The sequence below is a fragment of the Neophocaena asiaeorientalis genome, unplaced genomic scaffold (genome assembly GCF_003031525.2).
Source record: "Neophocaena asiaeorientalis asiaeorientalis breed wild unplaced genomic scaffold, Neophocaena_asiaeorientalis_V1.1 scaffold19, whole genome shotgun sequence".
Taxonomy (NCBI): domain Eukaryota; kingdom Metazoa; phylum Chordata; class Mammalia; order Artiodactyla; family Phocoenidae; genus Neophocaena; species Neophocaena asiaeorientalis.
The window spans coordinates 2,104,907-2,120,959 of NW_020173388.1; the positions used below are offsets into that span (position 1 = coordinate 2,104,907).

The 16,053-nt window shown below is 39.7% G+C and overlaps 1 pseudogene; it reads left to right on the top strand.

Moving 5' to 3' along the window:
• The first annotated feature begins 8,959 nt into the window (after nt 1-8,959).
• On the top strand, nt 8,960-11,011 carry LOC112400805 (zinc finger protein interacting with ribonucleoprotein K-like; annotated as a pseudogene).
• Nucleotides 11,012-16,053: the final 5,042 nt, after the last annotated feature.

Genomic DNA, 16,053 nt, shown 5'->3' on the forward strand with positions numbered 1-16,053 from the left:
ATGAAAGAACCAAAAATAATTGCCTAAGAGTACTTGTAGCCTTAATTTAAGGTTAAAAGATACAGTATTGACAGTTTATTTTAAAAACATCAACTCATATTATTTTCCTACAGAAATCTCAAATAATTAATTTTTTTAAATGGAAAGGATGTTTTGATTCAATGATAGTGAATGACTAAACATTATATGCCAATAAATGTATTTAATAATCAGTTAAAATTTAATCTTCAAATATTCAAAGATTAAAATTAAAGCAAAGATAAACAATGTTTCTCCTCACTTTGGCCTCCCTTTGTAGATCTCTCTAAACTCTATGATTTCAAAAAATGAATATTGACTAATTCTAGATACCCCCATGAAGATAATCTTCGGAAAATCCATCTTATTTCACTTGACCTCATGAGGGACTGAAGATAGGTGTGTCAAGTGTAATAGAGAATAAGAAATAAAAAAGATAGCTACCAAGTGGTGATAGATGTGCAATTCTGTGAATACTCTAAAAATCACTTAATTGTACACTTTAAAAGCATGAACTTGGGAGATTGGTTCAGGATGGCGGAACAGAAGGATGTGCGCTCACTCCCGCTTGCGAGAGCACCAGAATCACAACTAACTGCTGAACAATCATTGAAAGGAAGACACTGGAACTCACCAAAAAGATACCCCACATCCAAAGACAAAGGAGAACCTGCAATGAGACGGTAGGAGGGGTGCAATCACAATAAAATCAAATCCCGTAACTGCTGGTGGGTGACTCACAAACTGGAGAACACTTATACCACAGAAGTCCATCCACTAGAGTGAAGGTTCTCAGCCCCATGTCAGGCTTCCCAACCTGGGGGTCTGGCAACAGGAGGAGGAATTCCTAGAGAATCAGACTTTGAAGGCTAGCGGGATTTGATTGCAGGACTCGGGGAAACAGAGACTCCACTCTTGGAGGGCACACACAAAGTAGTGTGCATATCAGGACCCAGGGGAAGGAGCAGTGACCCCATAGGAGACTGAACCAGACCTACCTGCTAGTGTTGGAGGGTCTCCTACAGAGGCAGGGGGTGGCTGTGGCTCACCATGGGGACAAGGACACTGGCAGCAGAAGTTCTGGGAAGTACTCCTTGGTGTGAGCCCTCCCAGAGTCCGCCATTAGCCCCACCAAAGAGCCAGGTAGGCTCCAGTGCTGGGTCGCCTCAGGCCAAACAACCAACACGGAGGGAACCCAGCCCCACACACCAGCAGACAAGCAGGTTAAAGTTTTACTGAGCTCTGCCCACCAGAGCAACACCAAGCTCTACCCACCAAAAGTCCCTCCCATCACAAGCCTCTTAGATAGCCTTATCTACCAGAGGGCAGACAGCAAAAGCAAGAAGAAATACAATTCGGCAGCCTGTGGAAGGAAAACCACCTTCACAGAAAGATAGACAAAATGAAAAGGCAGAGGTCTATATACCAGATGAAGGAACAAGTTAAAACGCCAGAAAAACAACTAAATGAAGTGGAGATAAGCAACCTTCCAGAAAAAGAATTCAGAATAATGATAGTGAAGTTGATCCAGGACTTTGGAAAAAGAATGGAGGCAAAGATCAAGAAGATGCAAGAAATGTTTAACAAAGACCTAGAAGAATTAAAGAACAAACAAACAGAGATGAACAATACAATAACTGAAATGGAAACAATATACTAGAAGGAAGCAATAGCAGAATAACTGAGGCAGAAGAACAGGTAAGTGACCTGGAAGACAAAATGGTGGAATTCACTGCCATGGAACGGAATAAAGAAAAAAGAATGAAAAGAAATGAAGACAGCCTAAGAGACCCCTGGGACAACATTAAACTCAACAACATTCATATTATAGGGGTCCCAGAAGGAGAAGAGAGAGAGAAAGGATCTGAGAAAATATTTGAAGAGATTATAGTCAAAAACTTCCCTAACATGGGAAAGGAAATAGCCACACAAGTCCAGGAAATGGAGAGTATCCCAGGCAGGATAAACCCAAGGAGAAACATGCCGAGACACACAGTAATCAAATTGACAAAAATTAAAGACAAAGAAAAATTATTGAAAGCAACTAGGGAAAAACAACAAATAACAGACAAGGGAACTCCCATGAGGTTAACAGCTGATTTCTCAGCAGAAGCTCTACAAGCCAGAAGGGAGTGGTACGATATATTTAAAGTGATGAAAGGGAATAACCTACAACCAAGATTACTCTACCCGGCAAGGATCTCATTCTGATTGGATGGAGAAATCAAAAGCTTTACAGACAAGCAAAAGTTAAGAGAATACAGCACCACCAAACCAGCACTACAACAAAGGCTAAAGGAGCTTCTCTAAGTGGGAAACACAAGAGAAAAAAAGGACCTACAAAAACAAACCAACAACAATTAAGAAAATGGTAACAGGAACATACGTATCGATAATTACCATAAACATGAATGGATTACGTTCCAACCAAAAGACACAGGCTCGCTGAATGTATACAAAAACAAGACCCATATATATGCTGTATACGAGAGACCCACTTCAGACCTAGGGACACATACAGACTGAAAATGAGGGGATGGAAAAAGATATTCCATGCAAAAGGAAATCAAAAGAAAGCTGGAGTAGCAATACTCATATCAGATAAAATAGACTTTCATATAAAGAATGTTACAAGAGACAAGGAAGGACACTATGTAATGATCAAGAGATAAATCCATGAAGAAGATATAACAGTTATAAATATATATGCACCCAACATAGGAGCACCTCAATACATAAGGCAAATGCTAACAGCTGTAAAACAGGAAATCGACAGTAACACAATAATAGTGGGGGACTTTAACACCTCACTTACACCAATGGACAGATCATCCAGACAGAAAATTAATAAGAAAACACAAACTTTAAATGACACAATAGACTAGAGAGATTTAATTGATATTACAGGACATTCCATCCAAAAACAGCAGATTACACTTTCTTCTACAGTGCTCAGGGAACATTCTCCAGGATAGAACACATCTTGAGTCAGAAATCAAGCCTTGGTAAATTTAAGAAAATTGAAATCATATCAAGCATCTTTTCCTACCACAATGTTATGAAATTAGAGATTAATTATAGGGAAAAAATGTAAGAAACAGAAACAAATGGAGGCTAAAGAATACGTTACTAAATAAGCAACAGATCACTGAAGAAATCAAAGAGGAAATCAAAAAATACCTAGAGACAAATTACAACAAAACCACAACGATCCAAAACATATGGGATGCAGCAAAAGCAGTTCTAAGAGAGAAGTTTATAGCAATACAAGCCTACTTCACAAAACAAGAAAAACCTCAAATAAACAATCTAACCTTCCACCTAAAGGAACTAGAGAAAGAAGAACAAACAAAACCTAAAGTTAGTAGAAGGAAAGAAATCGTAAAGATCAGAGCAGAAATAAATGAAGTAGAAACAAAGAAAGCAACAGCAAAGATCAATAAAACTAAAAGCTGGTTCTTTGAGGAGATAAACAAAATTGATAAACCTTTAGCCAGACTCATCAAGAAAAAGTGGGAGAGGATGCAATTAATAAAATTAGAAATTATGAAAGAGAAGTTACAATGGACACTGCAGAAATACAAAGCATCATAAGAGACTACAACAAGCAACTCTACACCAATATAATGGACAACCTGGAAAAAATGGGCAAGTTCTTAGAGAGGTATAACCTTCCAAGACTGAACCAGGAAGAAATAGAAAATATGAACAGACCAATCACAAGTAATGAAATTGAAACTGTGATTAAAAATCTTCCAACAAACAAAAGTCCAGGACCAGATGGCTTCACAGGTGAATTCTATCAAACATTTAGAGAAGAGCTAACACCCACCTCTCTCAAATTCTTCCAAAAAATTGCAGAGGAAGGAACACTCCCAAACTCATTCTATGAGGCCACCGTCACCCTGATACCAAAATCAGACAGAGAGACTACAAAAAAAGAAAATTACAGGCCAATATCACTGATGAATATATATGCAAAAATCCTCAATAAAATAAGAGCAAACAGAATCCAACAACACATTAAAAGGATCATATATCATGATCAAGTGGGATTTATCCCAGGGATGCAAGGATTCTTCAATATATGCACATCAATCAATGTGATACACGATATTAACAAATTGAAGAATAAAATCCATATGATCATCTCAATACATGCAGAAAAAGCTTTTGACAAAATTCAACACCCATGTATGATAAAAACTCTCCAGAAAGTAGGCATAGAGGGAACCTACCTCAACATAATAAAGGCCATATATGACAAACCTACAGCAAACATCATTCTCAATGGTGAAAAACTGAAAGCATTTCCTCTAAGATCATGAATAAGACAAAGTTGCCCACTCTCACCACTATTATTCAACATAGTTTTGGAAGTTTTAGACACAGCGATCAGAGAAGAAAAAGAAATAAAAAGAATCCAAATCGGAAAAGAAGTAAAACTCTCTCTGTTTACAGATGACATGATACTATACATAGAGAATCCTAAAGCTGCCACCAGAAAACTACCAGAGATAATCAATGAATTTGGTAAAATTGCAGGATACAAAATTAATGCACAGAAATCTCTTGCATTCCTATATACTAATGATGAAAAGTCTGAAAGAGAAATTAAGGAAACACTCCCATTTACCATTGCAACAAAAAGAATAAAATACCTAGGAATACACCTACCTAGGGAGACAAAAGATCTGTATGCAGAAAACTATAAGACACTGATGAAAGAAATTAAAGATGATACCAATAGATGGAAAGATATACCATGTTCTTGGACTGGAAGAATCAATATTGTGAAAATGACTATACTATCCAAAGCAATCTACAGATTCAATGCAATCCCTATCAAATTACCAGTGGCATTTTTTACAGAACTAGAACAAAAAATCTTAAAATTTGTATGGAGATAAAAAAGACCCCGAATAGCCAAAGCAGTCTTGAGGGAAAAAAACGGAGCTGGAGGAATCAGACACCCTGACTTCAGGCTATACTACAAAGCTACAGTAATCAAGACAATATGGTACTGGCAGAAAAACAGAAATATAGATCAATGGAACAAGATAGAAAGCCCAGAGATAAACCCACGCACCTATGGTCAACTAATCTATGACAAAAGAGACAAGGATATACAATGGAGAAAAGACAGTCTCTTCAATAAGTGGTGCTGGGAAAACTGTACAGGTACATGTAAAATAATGAAATTAGAACACTCCTTAACCCCATGCACAAAAAACCCAAAATGGGTTCGAGACCTAAATGTAAGACCGGACACTAAAAAACTCTTAGAGGAAAACATAGGAAGAACACTCTTTGACATAAATCACAGCAAAATGTTTTTTGATCCACCTCCTAGAGTAATGGAAATAAAAACCAAAATAAGCAAATTTGACCTAATGAAACTTAAAGCCTTTTTCAAAGAAAAGGAAACTACAAACAAGATGAAAAGACAACCCTCAGAATGGGAGAAAATATTTGCAAATGAATCAACAGACAAAGGATTAATCTCCAAAATACATAAACAGCTCATGCAGCTCAATAACAAAAAAACAACCAAATCCAAAAATGGGCAGAAGATCTAAATAGATATTTCTCCAAAGAAGACATACAGATGGCCAAGAAGCACATGAAAAGCTGCTCAACATCACTAATTATTAGAGAAATGCAAATCAAAACTACAATGAGATATTACTGCACACCAGTCAGAATGGGAATCATCAGAGCTGGAGAGGGTGTGGAGAAAAGGGAACCCTCTTGCACTGTAGGTGGGAATGTAAACTGATACAGTCACTATGGAGAACAGTATGGAGGTTCCTTAAAAAACTAAAAATAGAATTACCATATGAACCAGCAATCCCACTACTGGACATATACCCACAGAAAACCATAATTCAAAAAGACACATGCACCCCAATGTTCACTGCAGCAGTATTTACAATAGTCAGGTCATGGAAGTAACCTAAATGCCCATCAACAGATGAATGGATAAAGATGTGGTACACATATACAATGGAATATTACCCAGCCATAAAAAGGAATGAAATTGGGTCATTTGTAGGGATGTGGATAGATCTAGAGGCTGTCATACAGAGTGAAGTCAGAAAGAGAAAAACAAATATATATTAACGCATAGACGTGGAACCTAGAAAAAATGGTACAGATGAACTGATTTGCAGGGCAGAAACTGAGACACAGAAGTAGAGAACAAACATGGACACCAAGGGGAGAAAGTGGAGGTGGTGGTGGTGGTGGTGGTGATGTGATGAATTGGGAGATTGGGATTGACATGTATACACTGATATGTATAAAATAGATAACTAATAAGAACTTGCTGTATAAAAAATAAAATTCAAAGATTCACAAAAAAGATAGCTACAATTTAAAAATATTATTATGTGCCAGGAACTGTTCTAGGTACTTGAGATCATTGCCTGCATTTAACTTTCAGTCTTCATCTGAAGTAGCTACTATTACTTTCCATTCTTAGGTATAAGGAAACTGAGTCTCAAGGATGGTAAGTAAATATACGTTATGTGGTTCATAAGTAGTGGAGCTGGGATTTGAAACCAGAGCCATGTGTCTCTAAATCCCTAGCTCTTAACCATAGTATGTGTTGACTTCAGACCTTAATGGCAAATTTGGTCCAAATTGCTGCAGTAAGTAATAAGAAATGTGGCCCTTAAAGGGACTCCTTCCTGTCCCCAAGGTATTAAGGTATAGGTATAATGGAGTGGTTTAAAACAACAATTATTTAGGAGTTTCATTTACATATCCCATAAAAATTAGTTTCTTTCACTTTATTTCCCCCCATCATTTTCCTCCACCAAGAAGATTTAGCATTCTTGTAGAGGAAGAAAAAAAATCAAGTTACTTCAATAGACAAGATTGATGGGAAATTGGAAAAAAATAATGATTGAAATTCTCAGCTGCTCTCCAGGGTGATTAAATCCTAATTGAGGAAAGGGCCTTGTGTGAAACCTGCAGGCTACAGTAAGATGGTTCTGTGGCCTCCGAAGAAGATACAGTTGCATGTACTGCATTCAGCAATTGCTTTAGGCAGTTCCATATTGAGTGGTTACAGTTCTATAATAGGAAGGGCTGACATTATAACGATTTCTACTCTCCCTAATTATTCTGTGATGTTTATTGGTGTGCGTAAGTGATATTGAAGCACCATTTAAGAGGGCACAGAGGACCTCTCATTTAAGTGGATGGAACTCCATTTTAGGTGGGGTGCCATTCTACTCCCCTCTTACAATGTATTGTATATCCACCCTTTGAGCTTAAAACCCTCAGGTTGTTATCATTACTTATCAATAGAAAATGACTATTCAGGTGAAGGAATGACAAAGTTCTATTAATATTTAAGGAATAATTTATCATTTGGATTCCCGCCAGAGACAAAATCTTGGAAAAAAATGTTCACAGGTTTTCAGAGAAAGTACTTCCTCATTTTGCAGGTTAAGAAAATGAGGTTTGAGGATATTAAATGCCTTGTCAAAGACAACATAGGATATACAGAGCAAAACTGTGTGTTTTGTTTTGTTATTGCATTGTGCTTTATTGATTTTTAAGAGAGTATTCTTCATTCTCGAGTCAAATTCACTTAGGAACTTTTCCATGTAGTAAGTAACTAAAATATGCTATATCCATAACTCATCTAATGGATCTTTTTGGATACAAACCATATGACAGTGGTACAAAAACCAAATGCCATTCCTGGGAGCTTATAATTGAGTGGTGAAGAAAAACACTGAACAGATAATTGTAACAAAGATTTGGGAAACTGATTTCATTCTTATATGCAATATGGACAGAAATTGAGAGAGAAGCGTATCATTATCTTTTATCAGATGCTTTTGGAGTTTGGAGAAGCAGAAAGAAAAGGAGAAAAATCATTGGTGGACAATCTGAGGAAACACTGCAAATCAAAATTTCATTAAATGATCAACTCGTGTCCTAAAGAGTCTGACTCCGTTTTTGATGTTTGGCTTCTGACAGCTTTCAGGACCCACCCCTCCTTTATCCCTTCTTGCCCTGTGTAAGGAAGTCTGGTGTTCCTTCCTGTGGCACCCAGAGGTAAGATCAAACCACGCAAACCCTCATCCACACGTGAAAATGTTCCCTTCATCCCCATCCCTTAACCACAATACAAACCAAAGCCATCACCTCCACATAGCTCAAGGCACTCCAGACAAGCGTGTGTACCTGCCCTGCCCATAGTATTTATTTGGGACACTCTAGAGAAAGAAACATACAAATATGAGCAGGCTAGAGAGGACCTCCTGAAATATACCTAGTAACCACACACAGACACACACACACTTGCAAGGACCTTGATATCAGGGAAGGAAACAAAAATTGAAAGAGATCTGCTATTTGATCCATTGGAAATCCAAAGTTTATTCTATCAAATGGAGGAAAATTCTTTTGAAACCACATTTCCAGGTCATTAGGGTTTCAAGTCTGTGTTCTACTGAACCTTATTCTATTAACACATTGGGAATGCAGTCTTAGAGATGATGGGCCTTACAGTTCTCACTCTGTAGCAAAGTGTCATTGAGACCATGTGCTATACTTTTATCAACTACTTGTTTACACGTAAAATTCTTTGATTACATACAGAGTGTGCATATATGAGTTTTTTTCCCATTTTGTCCGCTTAAATAGGACTTACATTAAAAATCAGCAAGGTGGGAAGGTTTTCCAGCGTGGACGGTAGGTGACGTTTTGTAAACTCGAGTGTGTTTACCGGTGGTGAGCTTCGCAGCCTTGGGCCGGCGTGAGGTCAGGGAGCCGGAAGGGCGCTGTGCTGGCTGCTCTGAGGGAGGTCTGAGGCTCGGTGTGGGTGCCATCCGCCCTGACTCTGTCTCGGGGCTGGGACAGGGGCCACCGGGCCTGGGCCCCTGCTTCGCCCACAGACTGTGCTGGGAGGGCTGCACTGATGGGTCCGATTCAGGTTCCACATTCAGCAGAACCACTTACGAACCCTGCACCGGGCTCTGTGACCTTTGAGGACGTGGCTGTGTACTTTTTCCCAGGAGGAATGGAGGCTTCTTGATGAGGCCCAGAGACTCCTGTACCGTGATGTGATCCTGGAGACCTTTGCCACTTGTTGCGTCATTGGTTAGACAGTGACCACATCTCTATTACTGCTTCCTTGTCGGCTGTGCTGTGGTTGCCAAGGCTGAGACTTTCACCTTTTAGGTCCCATGTTGTTTTCCAACTGGAGCTGGGAGGTGCACCCTGGGTATGTGACAGAGTGGACATGACTCCAGGCACAGCTAGAGAGGCCCAAAGTGGGACCTGCCTTGGTGATTGGCATCAGGAGGAAGAAGTGGCATCATGGCTGGGTTCAGATCATATCAGGAACACGTCCTGTGCCCCACAATGTTTTAGGGCCAAGGACAGTGACTGTGTGCCTCATTTCTATCTTTCCTACCCATTCTTGATACTTTGCTCCTTCTGTCATTTCAACTCTGAATTCGAACCCAGGATTATCCCTCACCTGTCTGTCTTCCACTCTTTAGTGGTCTTCTCCATCCTCACTCTCATGTGCTCTCCAATATTGGCCTACATTAACGTGTCACGAATTCCCCACCTATCCTTAAAATAGTCCTTGAACGCAGCTACTCAGTGACAGTCAGATTTTCCTGTGCCTGGACACACCTTTCCACACAGCACACGTGTCACCAGCAGCCAAGGCCCTGGTGAAAACCATTCCCAGAGGAGTGAATTGTGGGCCCCAGCTCCTCTGTGTGTTCCACCCCCTCCTGTGTCTTTCACCTGGGTGTTGGCATAGAGCAGAGGATGAGGAGACACTTTCTGAGCAGAAAGTTTCTGTAGAAGTGCCACCAATAAATACTTCAAAGACAGACTTGTCCACCCTGAAGTCCTATCCCTGGCAGAGGTTCTGCCTGTACTTAGAAGGTGGTTTGCATCTAGCTGAGGACCTTGGCACAAACCCTGGTCAGAAACTGTGTGGGGCAGGTGTGAAATTTCACCAGCACAGTGGAAAGAAACTCTTTAGAAGAGACGTGGGTAAGACCTTTATGAAGAGCCACACAGTCCGTGCATGCAAGAAGTCTCTCACACGCCAGGAGTTTGGGAAGGATTTCCCTGGTACCTCTGGCCTCCTCCAGCACCAGGTCACTCCACAAAAGGACACCGAGTGTATGGAGGCCTCTCACAATGGACAAAGGCAGTATAAGTGCCACGAATGTGGGAAAGCCTTCTGCCAGAAGCCCAGGTTTGGACTCAGCACCAGGGTACACACTGGAGAGAGGCCTTATGAATGCTGCAAATGTGGGAAAACCTTCACCTGTAAACCCATACTATTTAAGCACCAGAGAATCCACAATGGAGAAAGGCCTTATGGGTGCAGTGAATGTGGGAATGTCTTTAGATACATCTCCAGTCTCATTAAACATAGAAGTCACACCAGGGAAAGGCCTTATGAGTGTAGTGAACGTGGAAAGTTATTTAGGCGAAGCTCCCACCTTAAAGTCCATCAGAGAATTCACACTGTAGCAAAGACTTATGAGTGCAGTGAATGTGGGAACCATTTTAGCCAAAACTCTAGTCTCATTTCACACCAGTGAGTTCACACTGGGGCAAAGGCTTACAAGTGTAGCGAATGTGGGAAACGTTTTAGCCAAAGCTCTACTCTTATTAAGCACCAGAGTTCACAACGGAGAAAAACCACGAGTGCACTAAACGTGAAGAATTCTTTAGCCAAAGCACCCAGCTTACTCAACGCCACAAAGTTCACATCACAGAAAGGCCTCAGCAGTGCAGTCAATGTGGAAACGTTTTCTGTCAAAGGTCTGCTCTGACTGAGCACCAGAAACTTAACAGCCCAGACAGACGCTATGAGCGCAGCGGATGTCAGAAAGCTTTCAGCTGAAGGTCTAACCTCATTCATCACCAGCAAGTTCATACTGGAGAAAGGCCTTCGAATGAGACGAGGAGAGCAGTGAATGAGCTGTCTCCTTAGTTAATACATCATACCGAATAGGCTCTGTGAGGGAGTCATCAGCTGGAAGTTGAATGCCATACGTCTGAACAGCCTTAGTGTGCAGATTGCCTATGAGTACCAGGTTCGTAGGAAGCTTTTAAGGAGCTATGCTGTACTTTCTGACTTAATGTCACTGTGCGTTTCTTACCTCTCCCAAGTGGCAGATCCCCATACTTGGCACCAGTCACCTCAGTATGATCAGGATAGGTAGACCTTTGTGCTCTCTTATCCCCTTAGAAATGCATCAATAGCCTGAGCACTTGGGTGTTGTCATTCTTTTTTGGTCCTGTCAGGACCAAAGCAGCTTTGACCATGGTAAGCCAGTCTGGGTTCTGCTGGTGGCTCACAGAGCTTCAACTTCTTTGATGGCACCGTCTCATATCGTGCTCAGGATAGGTTTTTCTAGGTCCAAGTCACTCTGTTTGGGAATATCTGCCTCAGTTTGCTCTGCTCTATACCATAATAAAGACTATTATTTAAGCCACCTTTCATCTTGGGGTTTGTTCGCTGTCAGACTGGTGTTGAGAACCAAATTGGACGGTCAGGATGATGACGCACAGGTTTCGTGAGTGTTCCAAACTTTGTATACCCAGTGAGGATAGCATCTGGAAGAGAATAGTTTTCACTCCAGTTTCGGTCCAATTTGTTGTCCAAGGCCAACAAGGGTAGACTGCAGGGCTCTGTGGGACTAATGTTGAGTCCTGAATGTCAGGCTTTTTGGTGGGTCCTGAGGTCACCCTGAGATGAGGACAGCTGTGAGAACCACCGGTGATTTTTGGAGCAGCATGAATGGTTCTCTTTTTCACATGGGATGTCACATCATGCCCCCAGTACTGTTCAAGAGAAGAAATTCTCTAGGTCCAGCCAGAAAAGAGCCCTGTGCCATAATGTGCACAAAGTGGTAGGTGTGTTCCTGTTCCTCACAAGTACTTGGTTGGTATGGTCTGTATTTTGCATATCAGGTGGGAACGATATTTCATACAGAAACACTCATGGAATTAATCGGGAGTGAGAGACAAACAAGAAGGGATGAGCCTTTTCTAAAGTTTCATCCACAAATGTTCCAGTGACTGTGACTGTTTAGGATAAGGTTTTTGAAGAAATTCTCAGGAGTTCCAGAGCTGTTTCTCTCCTCCTGAGCCCCCAGTCAGTGTCAGACTGAATAATGTAAAGGTTTTAGGAATCACGCAGCCTCTGCAAATAGTTTATCTCAAGGCCATTGCTGCACAGTGAAAACAATGGGGAATGAGAGTGGAAATCGTGTAGTTCAGGCGTGTGAATTTTAGGACCCAGGCAGATTTCCTAGATAACTTAAGTGGAAACACCTTTCACTGCTCACCAGTCTTCACTGCTACTGCTACAGATTCCCTCCCATGGGCAAGGAGAGGTGATGGGGTTAATGTGTGGTTGCCAGAGTTCTACTGAAAACGAGATTTAGCAAAGAGATTAAGATTTTTATGTGAAGTCAATTTCTATTGAAATTTAATTAGCTACAGAGTTGGCATGCACTGAACAGAACATACCTAAAATGCGCAGCCTGGTAAGTTTTAATACTTGTAAAGCCATGGAACCATCAACATAACAAACAACCATCGCTGCCATATCTACCTTCTGACATCTCTCCCAGGACTTTCAGGCAACTACTATTGACTGACTTTAATTAGTTAGTGTTTTCTAGACTTTTATATCATTGGAGGCTTAATGTGCTTGTCTTCTTTTATCTCCTTGCATAGTTACTTTGAGAATCATCTAAGTTGCTGATGTGAATAATTCACTTTTTTCCTGATAAATATACTGTTTGGATATGCCATTATTTCACTGGTATTCATCTGTTAAAGGATGGCGTTTTGTGGTTCCCAGTTTGCCTCTCACAGATAAACTTACTATGAACATGTACATAAAATCCTTTACATGAACATATAGTTTCATATTCTAAAATGAATGACTGTACTCAAATGCATTCCCATCGACAGTATGGGAGCATTCCAGTTCCCCTGTGTTCCTCACAAATACTTGGTTGGTATGGTCAGTATTTTGAATATTTCCTGTTTTAAAAGCGTGGAGACGTATCTTATTGTCTGCCTACAGGTGCTAAGTATATAACCATGAAAGACAAGTCCCATGCATTTAGGAGTTTATGATTAGCTGTATGTAAACTAGCTAGACCCAAGGTGTTATTCCCCCTTAGATGTTATTAGTGCAGCAAGGTTGGCTCTACTAAGCTTACCCATTTGGCCCTAGTTTTGCAAATTAGGCAACCCTCATAAGTTGCATCTGTGACCATCCCATCACTGGGTCTTGGAGTCACATTTCATCCACTCATATAGATGCTTGTTTACAAGATATTAATTGCTTTAAATGGAGTAAGAGTGTAAAAGAAAAACTTATATTTGCCTAGTATGTCAGAAGAGACTTCATGAGAGTTGAATTTGAGGTAGATGAGTTTATCAAGAAAGCAATGTTGCTGGAATATGATGCTGAAATGAGAGAGGAGTAGAAATTTGTAGTTAGATTTTTCAGTCAGTATATAATTTATTATTTAGCATGGATGAATGGGAACCACTGAATAATTCTGAGCAAGTAGGTGACATAGTTTGATTTACATATGTGAAAGAACATTTTCATGGCATATGTGAAGAATTTATTAGAAAGCAACAAAGATATTCTAATAGTCAAGCATTCCCATAATGCTTTATGTGTAGACTTCTCTATGCTTATTTCTGCATATCACAGTACTAGAAAAGAACATGGAGGAGGTACTGATAAATAAAAATGGTAGCATATTAAAACAAGGCAAACTATTTATTTAAATTAGAATGTAATTGGCTTGTATCTGTCTACAGATTTCCTTCTAATATGCCAAGCATTCCTTTAGAAATAACAATTCTATAAGCTACCTACCTTTCTATCCATTTTATGGATAAAGAAACTGAGACTGAAGAAGTTAAGTCATGTAATAAATAACAAAGCTGGGATTTGAAGCTAGCTTTATCAGATATGACTAACATCAAATTCCTTATGCTTCTCACAGCTCACCTGATTCAGGCCTGCACTACACCCTGCTGCAGGCCAAATACTACCACACTCATGAATTTTCTTATCTAGAGATAAAAGCTTCTAGATTAGGTTCCTAATGCCTAAGCTGACAGATTTGATGGATTGATGAACTTAATAAAAAGGAGAAATGGTAAAAATATAATTACCAACCATTGTTCAGGCATTCACTGATGGTGGTGCATGATTTATTTTTTTGAGGTAAGAACAATTAAACCCCCAGAGACTATAGAAACAAGGTCTGTAAATATGGCTATGCTTGGTTAAATGGATTTCGTTAAAAAAAAACATCAAAAACAACAAGCAGGCTGAGAACCCAGAGAAGAAACAATTACATACACATACACAAAGAAGTCTAATTTCATGTTGAAGTTTGGTAAATGCTTTGAAATTGAGTGCTTTTCACTTGCTTCAAATCACTACCCTAGAGGTCAAGTACTGACTATTGGAAATATAGTGAAACTTCATCATGTACCTGTATTGTTTGGTACAGTGTGTTTTTGTTTTGAGAATGAGGCAACCTGGTGGGAAACTTTCTTTTAAAAATTAGGCATCGTAAATTCTTCACTTGTATCTTTTCTTATTCCTGTCAGCAGCATGATTTCATCAGTTAGGAAAATGATAAGTGGACTTCTATTGAGTTCAACAAGAATTCACACTGAGCTACTGGATGTTAGCAGTGTTTTATAAATTATTTTGAGGAGTATTATAACACCTGTTACCCCCCAAAAAATATAAATTATTTTTATTTTGCACAAGAAAGGTATACAGATAAAAGAGATGCTTTTCTCTCATATGATAACTTGTAGAACTCTATTTCATGATATATAGATAGGTGACATTTGGGTGCCACAGAAAGATTTATCTAGAATATATTAGGAATTAATGATCTTTTACTCTTACAAAGGAAAAATTTGCCTAGGAAACAGAGGGATGAGATTCATGCTCAGGATACAAATAAACGTTTCTTTAGCATTCACAGAATAATCATGTAAACAACAAATATGTATGGAGTATCTATTATAGGCAATATACTAACGTGTTTTATGTTAGATAGTAAATAGATTATTATTATTATTTTTTTAAATAGATTATTTTTAAGTGAATAATTTCTCTCAGGAACTTACCTTGTAATTCAAACATAAAAGATGTGTGTCACTCATTGTCACTCACCCTTCCTGACCCTAGGCAATCTTGACTTATCAAAGACACTCTACCTGAGCCCTGACTAAGCCACTTAAACTATCGCAACACTAATTCTTCTTGGTCTCAAATGAATCTATGAATTGGATGACAAGTTGAAATCTATTACCCAATCCTGGTGAATATGTTGAAGATAAGCAGAAAAGAATAGGAGACCTATATTTGAGGGTTATCTATTCTGTAAAACACACAGAGGTTGAGTTTGGATAAAGTTTAAGGAATATATTCTAGATGCAGTTGGGACACAAGTAAACAGAGGCAGGAGAAAACTGGCTTAATTCAATATCATCATTTAGCTAGTCAACAATCAAAGCAAAATAGAAACTGGTAAGCTTCCCCTCAAGTTCAAATAAAACACCATGTTTAATACTTAACTCAGTTTCCTAAATAGTGCTCCACGGAACATTAGCACTGTGGAATGCTCCATGAGAAGAGCTATTAATCAATTAAGCTAAGGGAACCAGGCATATTACTTACTTATACATTACTTACATTCAGCTAATAATTACTGAGCGCTTATTTGGTTCCCAAGTACCTTTTCAGGTACTGAAGATCTAACAGTAAAAAAAAAAATCGGGCTTCCCTGGTGATGCAGTGGTTGAGAGTCCGCCTGCCGGTGCAGGGGACACGGGTTTGTGCCCCGGTCCGGGAAGATCCCACATGCCTCGGAGCGGCTGGGCGAGTGAGCCATGGCCACTGAGCCTGCGCGCCCGGAGCCTGTGCTCCGCAACAGGAGAGGCCACAACAGTGAGAGGCCCGCAAAC